Raw genomic sequence first — 19,093 nt, forward strand, 5'->3', positions numbered from 1 at the left:
GAAGCGTTCAAAATAATAAATTGAATTTCGTTTAGACCACGATTGTAGGCTGCTTTTGCGTCCATCACTAGGAGTTTGAGTTTGTTGAGAAGCGTGAAATTTGTCTGAGTAGTGTGTCTCAATTATAAAGAACTTCTAAGGTTCTTTGTGTGTGTCACCAAGCGAGTGGACGGTACGCATCAGCTCGTTTATGCGCGCGCAGTTGTACCCTGCGAGTAATGTGTGCTGGAACATTGTCAACATAGCAGATACGTGGCATCTTCATTTTTGTGAGTGCTAAGGCGCAGGCACGTAGGCAAGGGGGGGGCCCGGTGGGCCCGGGCCCCCCCCGAAATTTTTCCAGCCTTCTATATTCCCAGGCAACTTTTTCTTTGTTTTTGCCAGGGAAAGACTTTCTTTCGAACAATTAGGCCTTGGGCCCCCCCAGAAAAAAAATCCTGGCTACGTGCCTGCTAAGGCACGCAAGATATTCCTCGCATCGGAGCTTATTTATATTGTGGAGTTCGTGAAATGCTCCCTCGTGCATACTAAGCCGTTTCAAACGACATTTGCGTGTTTTCTATGCAGTTCTTCATGGGAGGCCATAGACGACATCTGTTTATTCCGCTTGACGAGCGAGCTCTTGTGCATTTGTTCGCGCTACACTGATTCATGTTATTCCTCAGCAACTTCTCAATTTATCCACGAAGTTTACATTGTTGAAACAAGAACTTTCTCTACACGACTAAAGAAACGCCAAGAGCAACGTTGTAAGTAAGAGTCATGCAAGGAATGCCGTCGACGATCATGCCTATAGAAAAACACTGGCGAGATTGTATGCAACAAATTTACGGTGAAGATATTAAAATCCCGACGGAAGCTGAAATAAGTGGGTATCAGACAACGCCTCTATTAAGGCGAAAGCCTTGGTGCCGCATGAAACTCGAAAATTGACCGTCGGTGTCCCGCGGCGTCTGGCAAAGGATGAGTGATTCAAAAAATAATCATCAAGTGATGACGTCACAGATAAAAAAATTGTGACGTTATATTGAGGTCCCAAATTCTGGTGTGATGTCACGTGACGTAGCGTGACGTGATGCCGTCATCACATGACATTGTAGCTTGGTGAATGGTGGGCCGATTACGGAGGCAGTGCAAAACCACGCTAGGTGCACAAAGCTTTCGGAGGGTGGCCGGGCAGGATCAGTACGTCTAGAGTTACTGTATATGCTACCTTTAGGTAGCAGAGTTGCGCATAGGTCTGGCAAGCGACCACAGCTACGCAGCGAAGCAGCTCTCCGTTTTTGCAGGCGACACGCCTACCGTGTCGCCCATAGAGATGTTCGGCGTGTCGAAGACCGGTGATTAACTTCACTGTAGATGTTTGGTGTCAATCCAATTTGCTGCAGCGGCGGCGTAGAGAAATACAAAAACTGGCCCAAGCGGCGGCTTCTCCGCGATGCATGGTTGCTGGAGGCGTTTGGAAGACAAATGCGCAACTCTGCTATCTAAAGGTAGCAGAGTTGCGCATACACAGTAACTCTAAGTACGTCGACCGAGAAGAAAATGAAGATCGCTTTCGCTTTCGAGTCGCCTTAGGTGAATGCACGAGGGATCCTGCGGGTTTGGACACCCACAAGCCATCCCAAGATTGACTTTAGTGCTTTCAGAAAATTACACAGAAGAGCGATAAGCGACCCCTAGAAAACATGGTAGCATCACTGGCATCACAACCAAGGGCGACTATACAATGGACATATATAGTTAAATGGAGAATGATCAGCAACCCGCAACACTCGACAAGGTTTCTCGTTCGAGAACTCCGAAGGTGCTCAAGTGGGCAGTCTGGTTAAAACATTCGACCACGTTTCTATGCCGGCTAAGCTTTTGGAAGCTTATGTGTATTAGGCAGAGTTTCAGGTTGTCATTGTAGTCTTTAGCATAATGCTACTTATTTTTCGCGTGTGTGCCTAAACGTGGCCTAAAAAAATTGTTCACCGTGTACGCTGGAAACCGCTTTTTATGTTAAAAGCAAGGTGTCGGAACGAAATGTTTTTCGTTTTGGTTTTAGTTGCGTTCCACCGCAAAAATTTCCGTTCCGCTTCTGTTCCGGAACGAAAAAAAAAGTTCCGTAACGGTTCGTAACGGCTTTTTTTGTTGTATGCAAAAATTTGAAGTTAGGGTAATCATAGAAAACATTGAATTTGTGATTAGTAGTTACTTGCCCTCCTCTTAAGAAAGTGGGACAAAGGTAAACACGTTCTTCAGAGGAGCGGGAGCAACTGTACCACGAATTCCTACCAACTAGCACAAACGAGTATTAATTTCAAAGTTATAGTATTTATTTTCTCAAAAGACAAATACGAAATTTTTTTAGTGGGCTCAATGCTTTGTGTCAAGGGAGTGAGCACGATCTCAGAAGCAGCACGTCATTGAGTGCACTCTCTGATGTGCGAGACCGCTGTTCTGATAAAAAGACCGCCATGCAGGCCTGCGTGGAACACGCAGCACAGACAAAGCGAAAGCTGGAAGAGCGGACTTTGTAGAGCCCATTGTAGAGTCTCTTGGGGCAACTAATGCAATTACACATGCAAGGTACCCGGTACGCCACAAATCATCGTAATTTTTCTGAAGTTGCCAAGTTCCTACTGCGCCATTTTTCGTCATTTTTCGGAAAATCGTGGTACCCGCCACACATCTGTAAGGCATTATGTACAGTATGGTACACTGTTAAAGGGAACACTAGAATGAGCACCCTTCATATCTCTGGCCCCCTAACGGCAAGTGGATGGGGAAACTTCGTTCGTGCACGGCACTGTTCTGTCAAAAGGAGTCGCAACTGTCAACTACCAGTAGTCTTATGTAGATTTAAGCCACTATATATGCTTTTGCAAGAGAGCGAAATCCAAACATGCACTGCACGCAAGTGTTCCCTTTAACAGTGTACTCGTCTGTACACCTTGTGTTGTGGCTGATGATGATGAAGAATTATGGCTGAGCACATTGCAATGGGTGAGAAGCATTGTTACGGAGTGGGTGCGCCCATTCCATTCCAATTAGATTAAGGGGAATTAGAACTTGCCGCATACGATGGCAAGATTTACCAGCAAACACATGGTACGGCAATGGGAGCGTCAATATCAGTCACCACAGCCAATCTAGTAATGGAAGCCTTGGAAGGAAAGGTCCTGGCAACGTTCACTCCGGCCCCGAAGTATTTTACCGGTACGTCGATGACTGCTTCTGCATTTTGAAGAAGCAAGACATCCAACGCTTCTTGGACTGCCTGAACGCCCAGAACGTGAACATACAGTTCACGGTTGAACACGAGGATGACAACGTGCTGCCTTTTTTGGACGTTCAGGTGCGCCGGGATGGGAGCGCCCTCGCCTTCTCAGTATACAGGAAGCCCACACACACAGGTCGCTATCTCAGTTTTCATTCGCATCACCCCATCGGCCACAAGACGTCCGTAGTGTCATCCTTGGTGACACACGCCGTACGGGTCTGCTCAGACGATGATGCGTTGAAGAAAGAGCTGCGGACGATCCATCGGGAGCTGAACCGCAATGGTTATCCTGATCGTTTCATCTCAAAAACTGAGAAGCGGATACTTCAATCCAGCTCACAGAGCAACGTGACGACCTCTGCACGTGCGGTCATTCCTTACGTCGAAGGTATGAGCGAGGCACTTTCGCGCGTATTTTCAAAATACGATTTGCGCATTGCTCACGTCCCGACCAACAAGCTCCGGAACCAGCTCGTCAATGTGAAAGACAGACTGCCAAGTGAATCGTTTTCAGGTGTCGTGTATAAGATACCGTGCGCTGATTGCCGTGAAGTGTATATTGGCGAAACAGGAAAGTTTGCTCGACGCATCAAAGAGCACCAACGTGACGTGACTAAAAACAATCACATGACAAACGCCATCGCTGAGCATGCGCATGCACATGATCATACCATTGACTGGGATAACGCCGCCATCGTCGCCAAGGAAAAGAACGTGTCGTCACGCCGGCTTCTGGAATCACTAATCATTCAGGCGATGCCAGCTACAATGAACAGGACACCAGGAACTATGCCTGCCGTGTACGCATGCTCGTTGCGTCACGTTCTGCCCACATAATTGACAACGACTTCGAGTCCTGCTCAGTGAACAAGGAACCCGTATGCGGTTCCGAAACGTCAGATCATCTCATCCGACTTGGTCAGTGACCGTGAATCATCTCATCCAATGCCTGACCAGATGAACTTTCGTCGAACTCTTGACTACTATATAAATAACCATAAGTGGTCAAATTACTGCGGAGTCCTCTACTATAGCGTGACTTATATTAATGCCGTGGTTTCAGCAGGCAAACACGACATAACTATGTTTAAATAGAAAGTTGAGCCACCTACCTGGACATTTCCTCATGAACACGCTAGCAATCCCCAAAAGCAGTGGCAAATGCTTGTTTTCATTATACAGTGACGAAACTTATGCAGTCAGTGTCTGCAAAGATGACACAATAATCACGAGGGCGTAACGCAGAGGATGAAGAATGCATACTCCAAAGCAAAGCAAACAAACAAATGAAGGAAGCAAAGACCTCATAACCTTCGTACCAAAAGTGACGTGATAGTGAGGCTTGCCGTTGTTGAAGGGGGGTGAGAGGTGGGGGGGACTCCGGACTCATGTTGACCCCCTCAAGTTTTCTGAGTTTCACCCAAAGCTACACAAAAGTGTTCCCTACTTTTTTTTTCTTGGCATTTCGCTCACATTCAGATGTGACCAACGTGGTCGAAACCAAACCCACGACCTCAAGCTACTCTTAATCAGGTCAAGCTTAAATACTGGTTATATCCAGGAAACGAGGCGGAAAATGTACGGTGTCCTGGCTATATGTAGCACTTTAAGCGGGACCTATTTCCCCTCCCCAGTGCTGGGTAGCGAACCAGATGCTAATATCTGGTTAACATTCCGGCCTTAGTTTTTTCATCTCTCTCTCTCTCTTAAGCGGGACGTGATTAAGAGTGCTACAGGCAGCGCTAAGCGACCTCCACTGAGCTACCGCGACACGCCTGCGTCATCGCGAAAGCCGGTCTCGGTCATCAAACTGCCATCGCGGTAGGTAAATCGGGCTATGCGGAATATGCGAAGAATGGGGTGTTTCAGCCGTGAGGATAATATGACACCGTTTACCCAAAGCTATTACGCGCCGTGTTAAATGTACCACGGTCCGAAAACATTTCAGTTGAAGGAGTTGCCCGATGCGTACAGAAACATGATGGGATGATTACAGTGGCTAATACAAGCCTAGCAGAAAAAAATAACGACGCTCCATTCACCGCCATACGGAATTTCAGTATTTACGCATGCTAAACCGGCACTTCTACAACGACCATATCCGCATTCGATCACTATTCCCAGAGCCAGGGCCGACCGCGACAGCGCCGGCACAATACTCCTGATGCAAAATGCCGGCAGTTTGGTGAGGTGAGCGCAGAAAACCAATCGGTGAAGCGCCGCAATGTGGCCGAGTTGGTTAACGTCACATTTCGAACAGTCTGCAGCGCAAGCACGCAAGTGCTGAAAGAAAAGCCACGCACACGAGCGCTGCGTCGCATTTATTTTCACTCCGTCTCTTTTATATATGCATTTACTAGCTTGCGCTGCAGACTATTTAACATTTACAGTCAATTTGTGTTGAAGTGCCGGCAACACTCCATGCGGCCTACTTGATTGCACACTAATTAACTGATGGGGTTTAACGTGCCGGAAATACAATATCATTATGAGACGCGCCGTAGTGCAGGGCTCCGGAAATTTCGACCACGTGGATCTAAATCTAAGCAGACAGACTCCAAGCATTTTCGCCTCCGTCGGCAATGCGTGCGCCGCGGCTGGGATTCGATCCCACGACCTTCGGGTCCAGCAGTTGAACATAACCAAAAGACCACCGTGGTGGGTCTGACAGCAACACTGACCGGTCCGATATCCTATCATTTCTTTTCTCTGGTTTCTTTATGCTTGTTATATTATTTTGCTTAATAATCTTTTGTGAAGCTAACTATGCACCAACTCGCTCAACGTAATACTCAGCTATAACACAGAGTAGAAGCATCAATAGAAGCCTCGTTGAAAAGAATAAGCGAAAGTAGATAAATATTCAGATTATCTCAGAATAAAATTTACTTAAACAAGCCCGCGAAGGTTCTTTCTTTTTAGCGCCAATGCTCATGTAGTCATGTCGTTTTAACGCCCGAATATTTCGTAATGTGCAAAATCATGAAAGAAAAAGCAGCCTTGCTGATAAATTTCATGCATTTTTATTTTATTGGACAGAGTGTAGGCTTGGGCGTGTTGGTAGTTCATTTCACTATATTATCGCACTGTGAAACAAGACAGAGGACAGAAGAAGAACACGATTGCGGCCGCCGGAAAGCGAAGCCTGGCTGCCGTGCAAACAAGAGAGAGCCATGACCGTGAAAGCAGAGAAGAGGCGCCCTTCTTCCGGCCAGTGTCAGTCGGTTACCGGATTATTGGAAGTCGGGCGAACGCGCTCGTAAACTGGCCGGTAAAACACAGACACAGATAGTGGTGTATTTGACGAAAGAACGACGTTAGTGAAGTTACTCGGGTTTATTGTAATTCCATTCATTCATTCGCGTCACTTTTGTGCGAGAGAATACCACTCTATCATTATGATCAAATTATAAAAAATCGGGAATATAACCCTCAGGTAAACATGCATAAATTGAGAAACAGAAATTTCGTTCCGGCGCGTGATAAGAAAAGCGCGGCAGCTCACGATGCCGTTAATATAAAAGTTGACCAGGCGTACGGTTGAAGAAAAAAAAATATGGGTGCAAATACTCTGAGCTGACCACACGAAGAAAACAAAACAAAAATAAATCTAGGACAAAATTGCAAAATATATGACTTACATCACCAGGGCAGCCAACGCTGCGTTGGTTCTGTCAGCCATATTATAATTCTGTCAGTCAAACGAGGCTGAAAATTAAACAGATATGATGGCTGCGCTCTTACTCCCAAAATAGTACGTAATTTTCAACATTCAGCTAAAAGGAGAGGTGTCTTTATGACGAGCGTAACTAAATTTTTATTTATGCAGAAAATAAATTGAGCTCGCAGAAATACCTAAGCGGCTCTTGACGACATGGAACGACACGAATGTTCCAGCGTTTATTCTTGGCGTTGGTGCAGGAGGGGCATCCAACTCGTTAAGCACAGTCACGTACAAATCGAACTATGCGGCGTTCCTTCTTTGATCGTGTTAATTTCAGGCCTCGTTCACATATTGCGACAAGCAGCGGTCGCGTGACCATTTGCGACTGGCGACCAAAAAGCAACTCAAGGCGGCCGATGTTCACACCTGCATGCTACTAACACCCGTCGCCACACAGAATTTGCGCCTATTCGCATTGCTAAAGCTTCGAAAAATAAGCTGACGCCCTGTTCCTGCACATGTGATTGGCTCAGAGGTTTGAGACTGCAGTCGCGCGACCGAAAAATTGAGCAGCGTTCGACGGAGCCAAAGCAGACGCTTTGCGGCCAAAACAGCTATTTGCGACTAGTCGCTTTGCGACTAAATCACGCAACCGGTGATAGTCGTAAGTGCTGACGCGCCTTTAATAATTCGCAAATGCACATCTGTCCAATGTATCATTATTCAAGTTACTAGGTATCAATCAGAGCGTCAGCCAACGGCAATATCGAAAGACACGGAGTTGAAGAGTTGGAATACTTGTTACATTATTACGCAAATTGCCTTCTGCAATTTTGAAGTCACAATGTTTGCACATTGTAATTATATCGCTCGCTTTGCAAAGACCACACGCTTGTCTTTGACAGTTGCCATCTTGTAGCATGACTTACCTGGACGATGGAGCGCTGTTGCTGCTGCGCCGGCGGTGGCGTTGCCAGGACGCTAACATCCTCCCGTGACACTTCACTTCTGAGGCACGCCATCGGGGACGATGTCACGCGAACGTTGCACAGGGATTATCCGGGTTTATCCATAGGAAATCCTTCGCTAATTCGCTCCTCGCAGCACTAAGAGCTTAGCACTCGTCATAACAAGAGCACCACCACGAGACACTTCGGGAATACGTTGCCACATCAACACCTCTACTCACGGCACCGCATTGTCGTTGTTCCTGCGCTGTTGCACGTAATAGTTGAAGAATCAGTTGCTTTGCCGAAGTCGAAAATGACGATGTATCACGGACAACCGCGGCACGCAGGGGCACAACACTGTGCCGAGGATTGCCAGACCACTTCGCGCTGCTACCACGAAAACCAAAATAAATAGAACCACTAAAGTCGCTCGGTAACGTGTTCACTGCCGAGTCGATCACACTGCTAGATTGCAAGGGAAGTCTTGCATCACATGGACGACAAAGAGTGCCTCCAATTGATTCCAGGCACGCCTATTCGGAACACCACTGAAGCGAACGAAGCGATGCACACCAACCTAAAAATAAGATAACGCAAAAAGAAATGCACTCTGACACAACACTGGAGGCTAGAGTGTAGGTGAAGTGCACTATTGCATCGTCGCGAGTACAGAGGCTGCAACGACACACGTGGCGACGCGACACACTGTTTCACCTGCGGCGTGAAACACGCTACCGAGCAGACAGTTAGACTTATTTTCTTCCAGCGTTTTTTTTACTCCCTCTCCGCTTGTAATTCACACACGAGCAATGCGACACCGAACTAAAGCCAGCCGACGCCGCAACCCGCGCCCGCGATCACGTGACAAAGTTGACACTGCGGCTCCCAGCCAAGGGAGGATGAAGATCCGGCGCGAGCGAGTAAGTTTCGGAACTCCGGGGTCCCGACCGGCGGCGGCGTCTTCTCGCCTCCACCTCCGAAGGGTTGCCGAACCGTCGGCCGACTGACGACTCGCTGGCTGGCGTGCTCTGGAACGCACGTGGTCCGCACCCCAGGCGCGCGCCACCGCCGCCGCAAGGGGAGAGTGAGGAGGAAACAAAATAAAAGTCACGTGCCAGAGTGACGTCACGCGGTGCGCCCGCGGTCGGGACGCGTCTAGCGTGAGAGAGCGGATGCTTCCGCTTGCACCTACTGCGGTGCCATCTCTCGGGGCGTGGCGCCGACGAGCCGGAAGACAAGGTATGCATGCTTTCCGACGCCCGAATGCTCTCAGGTCGTTTTCTTTTGGTTCTGCTCATCCCATCTTTTTTTTCCTTTTTTTTCTTTGTTACGGAGAGGGCAGTACACATGCACAACCGTTATTCACGCCGCTGAACTGAAGAACCTGTGCAGGCAGAAGCGACAGCCGGAAGCGATTGCCGGAAGCGACAGTGAAAGACGCGGGACATCCATATTGTTGCGTCATGCGCCGCTGTACTTCCATGATAGGTGGTCTTATCACTTCCGAAGTAAACATTATGGGACGTTTCCATTTGCATCATTTGTCCATCACGAAATTGCCAGTAATTAATTAGAACACTCGAGTTCATATGGCCTTTGTTATTGCGCTGACGAGCTCATTTTTCTAATGAAATCATCATCTTAAGGTTACCACAGTTGCACGAGTGCACTTGCAAACGAAACAATGAATGAATGAATGAATGATATAGATAGATAGATAGATAGATAGATAGATAGATAGATAGATAGATAGATAGATAGATAGATAGATAGATAGATAGATAGATAGATAGATAGATAGATAGATAGATAGATAGATAGATAGATAGATAGATAGATAGAACTGTAGAACGAAGTTTGTAAACTAAGAAAAAAAAAACAGCGAGCCAATATCCCCTTTCCCAAGTAGAGGGTAGTGAACCGGAGAGTTCTGCTGTTTAACCTCCCTGTATTTCCTTTATATTTCTCTCTCTCCATCCGTCCCGTTTCCTGTAGAACAGAAGGTAAGAGAACATACGTTGGCTAACCATTCTAATAAAGATCTTTCGCTCTCTCTCCCTGTCCAAGCGTTCGTTTCCCTGAGCTTAACTTGACAATCATACTGAGTCTACTCAGCCCCGTGGCAATAGCGTCCTTTGCATCATAAATGCGGAATACCTGCTTGCAGTGCGAGCGGCAGAAGCCATATAATTAGCGCAGAAAGAAAATTAACAGAACAAAAAGTAATACGACCATCTGGCATTGTTTTTTCCCCTCATTATCTAGGCATTAAACATTCAGCGAAATCTGCTCGGGAGCACAGTAAACTCTCTGCCTCCGTGCTCGGCAACGCAGTCTACAGTTTTATATCGTTTTACCCTCGCGCAAAGAGCTTTTTCTTTTCTCGACTTTGCGTAATTATTAACGACGACGCCTTACCAGCAGGGCCCTGGGCTGTTTCTTCAGCAGCCCTGGCGAACGTGGTAAATAAGTTAAACGAAAAGAGCCCAGCGTTGTGCACTCCGTGCACCGTACACGCTGTACTGTGCACGGATCCCCTTCAATTCTGCTTCAGTGTAGGTGTATTACTTCCTGTATACGAACAAGAAAAACCACTCCAAAATAAAAGCCGCACTCCAATTTGACCCAAAGCTGTGGGAGAAAATAAGAGTGGGCCTTATCAACGAAAAATAAGACAATAAATAACGGATCTGGGGGGGACGCGAGTAGAATGAACGGGAAGGTGGGATGCGGGAGAAAACGGAGTAAAGAGCTATATAAATAGGGAGGATGCAATAGGACAATATAGAGAATAATGGCATGATAAAGCGATAAACATATATGAAAGAAAGCGGAACAAAGGTGGAGATAGATAGATAGATAGATAGATAGATAGATAGATAGATAGATAGATAGATAGATAGATAGATAGATAGATAGATAGATAGATAGATAGATAGATAGATAGATAGATAGATAGATAGATAGATAGATAGATAGATAGATAGATAGATAGATAGATAGATAGAAATGGCCAAGATACATTTGGTTCGAAAAGAAATGCTTCGCATTTAATTGTGCTGCCGTGGTGGCCTAGTGGTTATGGCGCTCGACGGATGACCCGAAGGTCGCGGGATCGAATCCCGGTCGCGATGGAGGCGAAAATGCTGTGTTCTTAGATTTAGGTGCACGTTAAAGAACACTGCATATTGTCGAAATTTCAGAAGCTCTCCACCACGGCGTCCCCCATAATCACATCGTAGTTTTGGGACGTAAAATTAGACAGCTTCCCACTAGTCGTGCCAAGTCTGGGGGAAGAGCGGAGCTTGGTGGCCGTCCTTATTTCCCTTTATTTGTTTCTGTGTCTGCATTTCTATCTTTCTCTCTGTCTGCTTCCTTCTTTCCCTTTATCTTTCTGTTTTTTTTCTCTCTCTCTGCTTTTTTCTGTCTCATTCGTTGTTTTTCTTTACTTCTGTCTTCCTTTCTTTTGTTACTTGCTGTCTGTTATTTCTTTCTGTTTTTCGTGTCTGTTTCTTTACAGCTTTTTCTCTCTCTCTTTCTATGTCTTTCTATATTTTTACGTCATTGTTTCCTTTATTTCTCTCTATTTTTCCCTTTGTCTATTGATTTCTCTCTCTCTCTCTCTCTTTCTCTCTCTCTCTCTCTCTCTCTTTCATTTACGTGTTTCACGTGCGCCACTTCACCGAGCATTTTTCACCTGCTGTACTCGATAGTGGGGCTTACCCAATTCCCGTGGCGCTTACCCATCTGTGGTTTTTTTGCACGACGGAGCACAAGTTACCGTTAGCTTAAACAGCTTCGCTGTTCAAACCCCGAAGATTAATTGGTAATTAATACATGAATAATGCGTGCCGAAGAAGAAGGTATGTTTTGTCATTGTCACGCGTATGCTGGACTCGCGCAAAACTACGCGTGGAAGCGTTTCTGGCACTTGGCAACGATCGCACTTGGGACCAGCGTCACTCTAGCCTACGATGCGCGTACAGCGCCTCGAAAATGCGACACCAAGACGAATCCGTTGGATCACCGTTGTTAGTTTTGAATTTTGTTCATCATGCATACAGACACACATTTCTGCATCCAATTTCTGCAGTCGACTGTACTGACCATATGGTGGGGTTCAGTACTCGAGTGTGGAGTAGTATATTTAGCGTTCGTGTCTGTTCGTGATAAATGAATAGGTACTTCAGTAGTGCTATTCGATATTGTAACTTGCACAGGCATTGCCTGAAATTTTAGGTAGAGCCCACTAAAAAAAAAATCACAGCATATCCACGGGGTGAATGATGATGAGTGGGGCGAAGCTACGGAGGGAATCATCTGTAAACCGTGAAACTCTTCCGTGAAATGCGCCCAGTACATAATATAAAGAGTGTGAAACATCGTGTATATATTAAACATCAAACTTTTATTGTACTGTTGGTTTACGTGGTCCCTTCATTATCACTTGTGATCGGTGAAATGCAAGGAAGAAGTCCGCTCCCGAGCGAAAGAGCGCCAAGAGCGACCGCATTCCCCGCTCGCCCTGTGCGAATTAAAGGCAAGGCTAGAGAGAAGACAGGACGCGCGTTCCACGACGCGAGGTCGGTAGCATGCCCAACGAAAGCCAACCGAACGCGATTGTGCAAGTGCTCCGGCTTCGCATCGCCTCATGGTTCCATTTAGCGTCCCAAAACCAAATATATTGCTCAAGGTGTGCCTTGCGTTTTTCGTAGAAATAATTTCTTTATCATGTACATTAAGACGAAAAGTTGAAAGCTCACTAGAGTGTATCGCCCGCAAAGTATGTCTTTTAGTGTGATTTAACTCTCGTACGGCAGGGTCCTCGCGCCGTTGCCGGTCCACCTCGCGCGTTGACGATCGGGCGAGGTGGCTACATACAACTACTACTACTACACTTTAAGAAAAACATCTGGCGTTCTTTCGTTCTGCTTTTACAAAACATCTGGCGTCTTTCGTTGGTTTATTTCATCAATCAACGGCGTTTTCAACAAAATTTTTATTGTTTAATCACGCACAGGAGAAATCTCACCAGGCACTACCTTGGAGGTAAACAGTGGCTGCTAATGGCAATGAGAGACAGAAGAAGTCGGCTTTTAGCTAACACTTACACTTCTACTTCTACTAACGTTTCCTACTGGAACATGCCAATGGCTGCTAATGGGGAATGAGAGACAGAAGAATTCGGCTTTTAGTTAACGCGCACGCTGCGATTTTTTTATTGTTCAACAACGCACAGGAGAAATGTCCCACCGGCACCACCTTGGAGGTCAAAGCGTAAGACTTGTTACGGACTACTACGATGACGACGATTACGAGGGACGAACGGGTGCCGCCTTAAGGAGCTTCGCCCTTAAAAAAGAGACCTGTGCGAATCATTTGATATGAACATACAAGGCAGAGTCAAGTGGCTGCTAGACAGGGATGGTTGCCCATCCCTGAGACAGATAATTGTCCATCAGAGTACATCAGATAAGATAATCGTAGTCCCATTCCAGTGACTTTATTATTAGATCGTCAAATATGCAATAAATGACACTATCAAGCGATACTGTTGACGGAAACACACGCGAGTACTGACGCAAGCATTCACACCCTCAGGAATCGAACTAACAAACCTTCTATTTCGAAATTGCTTTTTTTTTCTCATTGGCCATTAGCTTTCCCTGGTTGGTCGAGCGTCGGAATTGGTTCTAATATATCTTACGAATGACTTCAAATCTCAGCTTAATTGATTTTTTTTTCTGCATAGAGGTCTGAAATTAAATTAGAGCTACCACACGGACCAAAAAAGAAAGAACACGGACTGTCCTGTTCCATGCGTTGGCGCGTTTTCTTCTGGTAATAAGCCAACTAATCCGAGAGTTAAGCTAATTTTCAGAGCAATCAGGGGCGCAAATCCGCAAGATCTATTCGCCATTTTTAATACCGTCCACGCCATTCCTTTTACAGAATAGCTGTCCGTTCCCATTGTAAAGAATTCATCGAAATATCCTTTATTACAGAAAAAAATGCTTCGCTCGCACGCACTCCTCCCATTCAAAGCGTCTCTTTCGTCCACAACGGAACCCCAAAATCCTTCTTCGTTTGCGTAGAGAGGAGGGGGGGGGGGACTGACGGCTGCGCTTTGAATAAAAGTTCGCCGCAGCCGGCGCTGGAAAGTGGCGGAATTAATCGACGATTAAAGCAACGAGGCTGGCGTTAATGACTCGAAGCCAGAGACGCTGCCAAAGCCGCAGCTTTCCCTGGCGCAATGTCGTCCGTTTCGCGCGCTATCCTGCTTCTCAAAATGGCTTTCTTCACGACGAAGAAAGAAAATGCCGTTCGTTCGCTAACGAATATTGTTTTACTAATCAGGCTCTCCCCATCAATTCGCTGTTACTCTGGGATTGAATGCTTTTCTCACCTCCTTCTTTTCCTCAACTTAAAGAACATTGTCTTCTGCTGAGATGACTCGTTGAACCAATACGCGAGGCACCCTTCTATCGCGACGATTTATGGTAATGCGAGCATTTATCTCAGCGGCTCAGCTTTTTGTATTTGTTTGACGTCTTAATGCGACATCGCCACCCCTCGTTCTCATGATTATTGCTTGCCTCTCAGCGACGTTAAGTGATTGCATCATTATTCTATAGTGTACCCCAGTAATCGCCGTGCACTCCAACTATGGCACAGCAACCCTCGTGCCTTCCTCGCCGGAGCAACTCCTTCGAATATGCGGAAATGAAGGTTGCGGAGTCCGACACGTCCGCCTATGTGGTTCAGTGGTTGCGGGGCACGGCTGGTGATCCCGAAGGTCGCGGGTGCGACACCGCCAGCGGTGGTCACATTTCGGTGGAGGCGCAATGCCAGAGGTCCGTGTACTGTGGTGTTAGACACCAAATGGTCAAAATTTTCAGGGCACTCCACTACGACGGGCCTCATAATCGTATCGTGGTTTGGGCGCGTGAAACATTAACAATTATAGCCTACTCGAATAAGCCAGCGAACATTTCAAACGCCTCGGCCAATGTCGCCCCGGAATCACGTTGTATGCGGCAATGTTTCGCGCTTATGACAGTTTTACCCTCGTGTACGTTTCAAACAGCTTCATGGTGTCACTGCCGATAACCGGTATGCGCATTATATTTGCGCTTTTAGGGGTGAAGCTCCTTAAGGCGGCACCCGTTCGTCCCTCGTAGTCGTAGTAGCAGGCCCCGGAAAGTCTCAAGTTCCAGCGATCGCCGCAGAGGGCGAAAAAATCGACCGCGGCGAGTTCCAGCTTCAAACACCGGGAGTGGATCTACTAACCTCTGCGTTAGGATAAACATGGCGACGTTGTGGTGGCCGCCATTCGCGCTATTTGACTTTTTATGTAGGGGCGCCCTCGTCGGGCCCAAACTTCAAATTAAAATATTCTTGAAATAAGGAAGTTTAGTTGTTTGCTTACTGTTACACTTCAATAAACAAATTGCTGTTTATACGAAGTGGCCTTGCCTTGCCAGGTTGCCAGGTACCACGTCATCAATCTTTTGTAATAGTTTTTGCTCCAACAAACTCGTAGTTGTCAGCAGCCTATCGGCATCATTATCTTCATTTCAAAATATACCGCGGCGCAACGACAGGTAACGGTTTGCGGTGCATTGGATGGGTCTCGCGCTGTTTCGTTTCGCTGTAAATGTTTCGAGCCACTGCCGGCCGACACACTCGCTTTTGTTCTGTTCGTTTTGACTCGTTAAAATCCCTTCGCGAAGTGCATTCAGCTGACTTCAGGGGAACGAAGGGACCGCTGAAGCTTTCACCGGATGACACTCGTTCAAGCCCGAGAATACACGGACCGGTGAGTAAAACCCATTGCTTCAGTTTTTTCTTTAACCAATGGCTTTGTGTGGGTGTCACACGGAGGCGACGCACTGCAATATTCAATTTTTCAACGTCATACTCTGTCGCTGAGAAACGTGCGTTCCTTGCGGCGTGGCTTCACGTGGGAGCGGGTTGCTGAGTTTTATCGTTCGGTTAACATTAACCAGGCCACTGCAATAAATAAAGGGAGGCAATTGCATCACCAACGCCTCGCATGTATCTTCGTAACTAGCCAGTATATCATGCAAAAAACATATGAGTTATAGTTTGCCGGATCGCATTTGAGAAGCCAGGTTTAGAGGTCTCATTTCTCCTGCTGTTAGTTTAGGTTACCTTTACTACACGTTTAGTGTAACAAAAGCTTCACATAATTATGAGTGTACTTTCATTTTAGTGTGATAAAAAACCGTCACTATAATAAGAATATTTTTTTTCTGCTGTAGCCTCTGGCCTGACAAGGAAACAGCTGTGGCAATGAGCAAGGCACCTGTTACATGACACGCCTTGTAAAGAAGCTAGCCCGAGTGATACAACATGCATTATGAGGTACGTTTACATATATGTATAACAAACCGCTGTTTTTGTTCACTATGTTCATATGTTTACTTTTGCAAAATTTAATATTTCATTGATTATGCTTATCAATTCTGGGATGTCATTACTTTTTTCCAGGATTGCCAGGCAAACGACAGGGTGCTACCCCCGAATGTCCACTCTGCAAGTGCGGCGAAACATGTGAACGTCTGCTGCTACAACAGGGTCATCTTGAACCTCACGCTTGCAATGCTGTATTTGTGACTGGTTTACCAGGCATCTCATGGAACTGTTGCCTACAATCGTCTACAAGTATTAGCTGTCTACTGTGTCATGACAATCTACACCGCAATAGCGTTGAAATTGAGCACTAGCTCCGTGCATTTAGTTACGTTACCTGGCAACTGCTGAGCTCAACGACGCAGGTTTTATACCCAGCCACGGTGGTCACGTTTCATTGGGGGCGAAATGCAAATGACACTCGTGTGCTTAGATCTGCGTCTGAAGTTCAGGGAAAGACGGAAGCTTGAAGAGACGAAAAATTTGTGAACAAGATGGTGTCGCTGGAGCAAATGTTTCGACAAGCAGTCTTGTCTTCTTCAAGGCTACAACTGCGTTTGTTAAACTCCAGTCAGTTAGAATCAATCTAGAGTTGCCACTACTGTATGACTCGTAATCATATCATGGTTTGCATGTGAATCATCAGAAATTATAAATTTAAGGGTAAATATATAGAAGTCTGTCTGGCTGGGCAAGATGATAAGAATAGAAAGACTCCAGCCAAATTTACTCATTAGTCTTCTTAATTTAAAAAAACTAAGAGACCGAACGGGTCTTGAAACGTAGGGTCAGTTTTTTTAAAAATTATAAATCACATTACAAAACGAACATCACAGCAGTGAGGGGAATTAACAGTCTTTTCCAACATCTAATAATATCTGGGGTTTAACGTCCCAAAACGACGATATGATTATGAGGGACGCCGTAGTGGAGGGCTCAGGAAATTTCGACCACTGCGATCTAAGTACACGGGCCTCAAACATTTTCGCCTCTATCGAAAATGCAGCCACTGCGCAACATAAATGGAACATTTAGTTGTGCATTATGAGACAGTTTACAAAGTATGCTCAAAACTGTTTTGCCTTAATTAACTGTGTTTAGATCATAGAAGTTTACAAAAAGATACGACAAAGCTTTAGAAGGCTGTGCTCAGTTACATTAGCCTTTGCACATATGTTCAATGGGCTCCTTCAAATTACTTACAGCTAATAAACAAATTATAGGTTTTGACGAGCACTTCTTCCAGCACAGCTTCACCACGACGTTTACGTTGTCGTGATGAGTGAGACTGTGTTCAGTGAGTATGGTAGGTGTTTTCTTTTTTACGTATCAGAGAAACGTCCCAAATTTGTTTGAACACACCTTACTTCTGCTGTTTGATAAATTAACATGTCACAGTTGTAGCACCTACCACTATGAAGTGAAAGTCTGTGAACTACTGTCACGAAAAAAACTAGGAAATCGAAGAGGTAATTTATAACATGCATGAACTTGGACTTATCCACAGCCACACTACAAGATTTTACGTATTGTCACGGGGTCGTGGACGTCGACGAAAGCAGCAGTCGGTGTGTCCCAAGATGAAACTTTTATTCGGCCGAAACTTGTGGCCGGGAAACGAAAAGTCAAACTACAGCAATACACACTGCACACTGATAGCGGCGAACAGGCGTCGGCCGTCGATAAACTGATCTGTGGTAAGGCGCGTCAGCATTTATACCTGCGGCATCGAACATTCGAGCATTATCACTGGTGGCTACGTTAGTTCGACAATAAACTGAGCTGTTTGCAGTTGCACGCTCCAGCCTAACAGAAGATCCTAAAATAATCTGGAATGTTCCCAGACATTCTGGCACGGTTGGTGCGCAACGCAGTAAACTACACGTGCAAGTTGGGCCAATAACATAAAAACATAGAAATAAAGGTGCGCATGTGGCAGTATTTCAAGCCGGAGCTTCTAAAAGTAGCAGGGAGAATACATACTCGAGCTCCCAAGCCCAAATATATTGAAAAAGTAAATAACACAATAACAAGTATGCAAAAAATCACAGCATATCCACGGAGTGAATGATGATGAGTGGGCGAAGCTGCGGAGGTTCATCGGTAAAACCGTGAATCTTCCGTGAATTCTGCCCAGTACATCATCATCACCGACGTGAGATAGGGCGCGTTTATACTAAAGGTTCGATGAGTTATGGCGACTTGCAGCTCACTTTAATTTTACATGTACGCTGTGAATTTTCATTGTTTAGAAAACCATTGCTTTAGAAAACATCTGGCGTCTTTCGTTAAGCAGCTGGCGTCTTTTCCGTTTTGCTTTAGAAACATCTGGCGTTCTTTCGTTTGGCTTTTAGAAAACATCTGGCGTCTTTCGTGGGTTTATTTCATCAATCAACGGCGTTTTGAACAAAATTTTTATTGTTTAATCACGCACAGGAGAAATCTCACCAGGCACTACCTTGGAGGGTAAACAATGGCTGCTAATGGGAGAATGAGAGACAGAAGAAGTCGGCTTTTAGCTAACACTTACACTTCTACTTCTACTAACGTTTCCTACTGGAACATGCCAATGGCTGCTAATGGGGAATGAGAGACAGAAGAATTCGGCTTTTAGTTAACGCGCACGCTGCGAATTTTTCATTGTTCAACAACGCACAGGAAATAATCTCCCACCGGCACACCTTGGAGGTCAAGATCTGGTACTAGCGTACGACTGGTTACGCACTACTACTACTACTACGAGCTACGAGGGACGAACGGGTGCCGCCTTAAGGA

The sequence above is a fragment of the Rhipicephalus sanguineus genome, chromosome 7, assembly GCF_013339695.2.
Source record: "Rhipicephalus sanguineus isolate Rsan-2018 chromosome 7, BIME_Rsan_1.4, whole genome shotgun sequence".
NCBI classification, from domain to species: domain Eukaryota; kingdom Metazoa; phylum Arthropoda; class Arachnida; order Ixodida; family Ixodidae; genus Rhipicephalus; species Rhipicephalus sanguineus.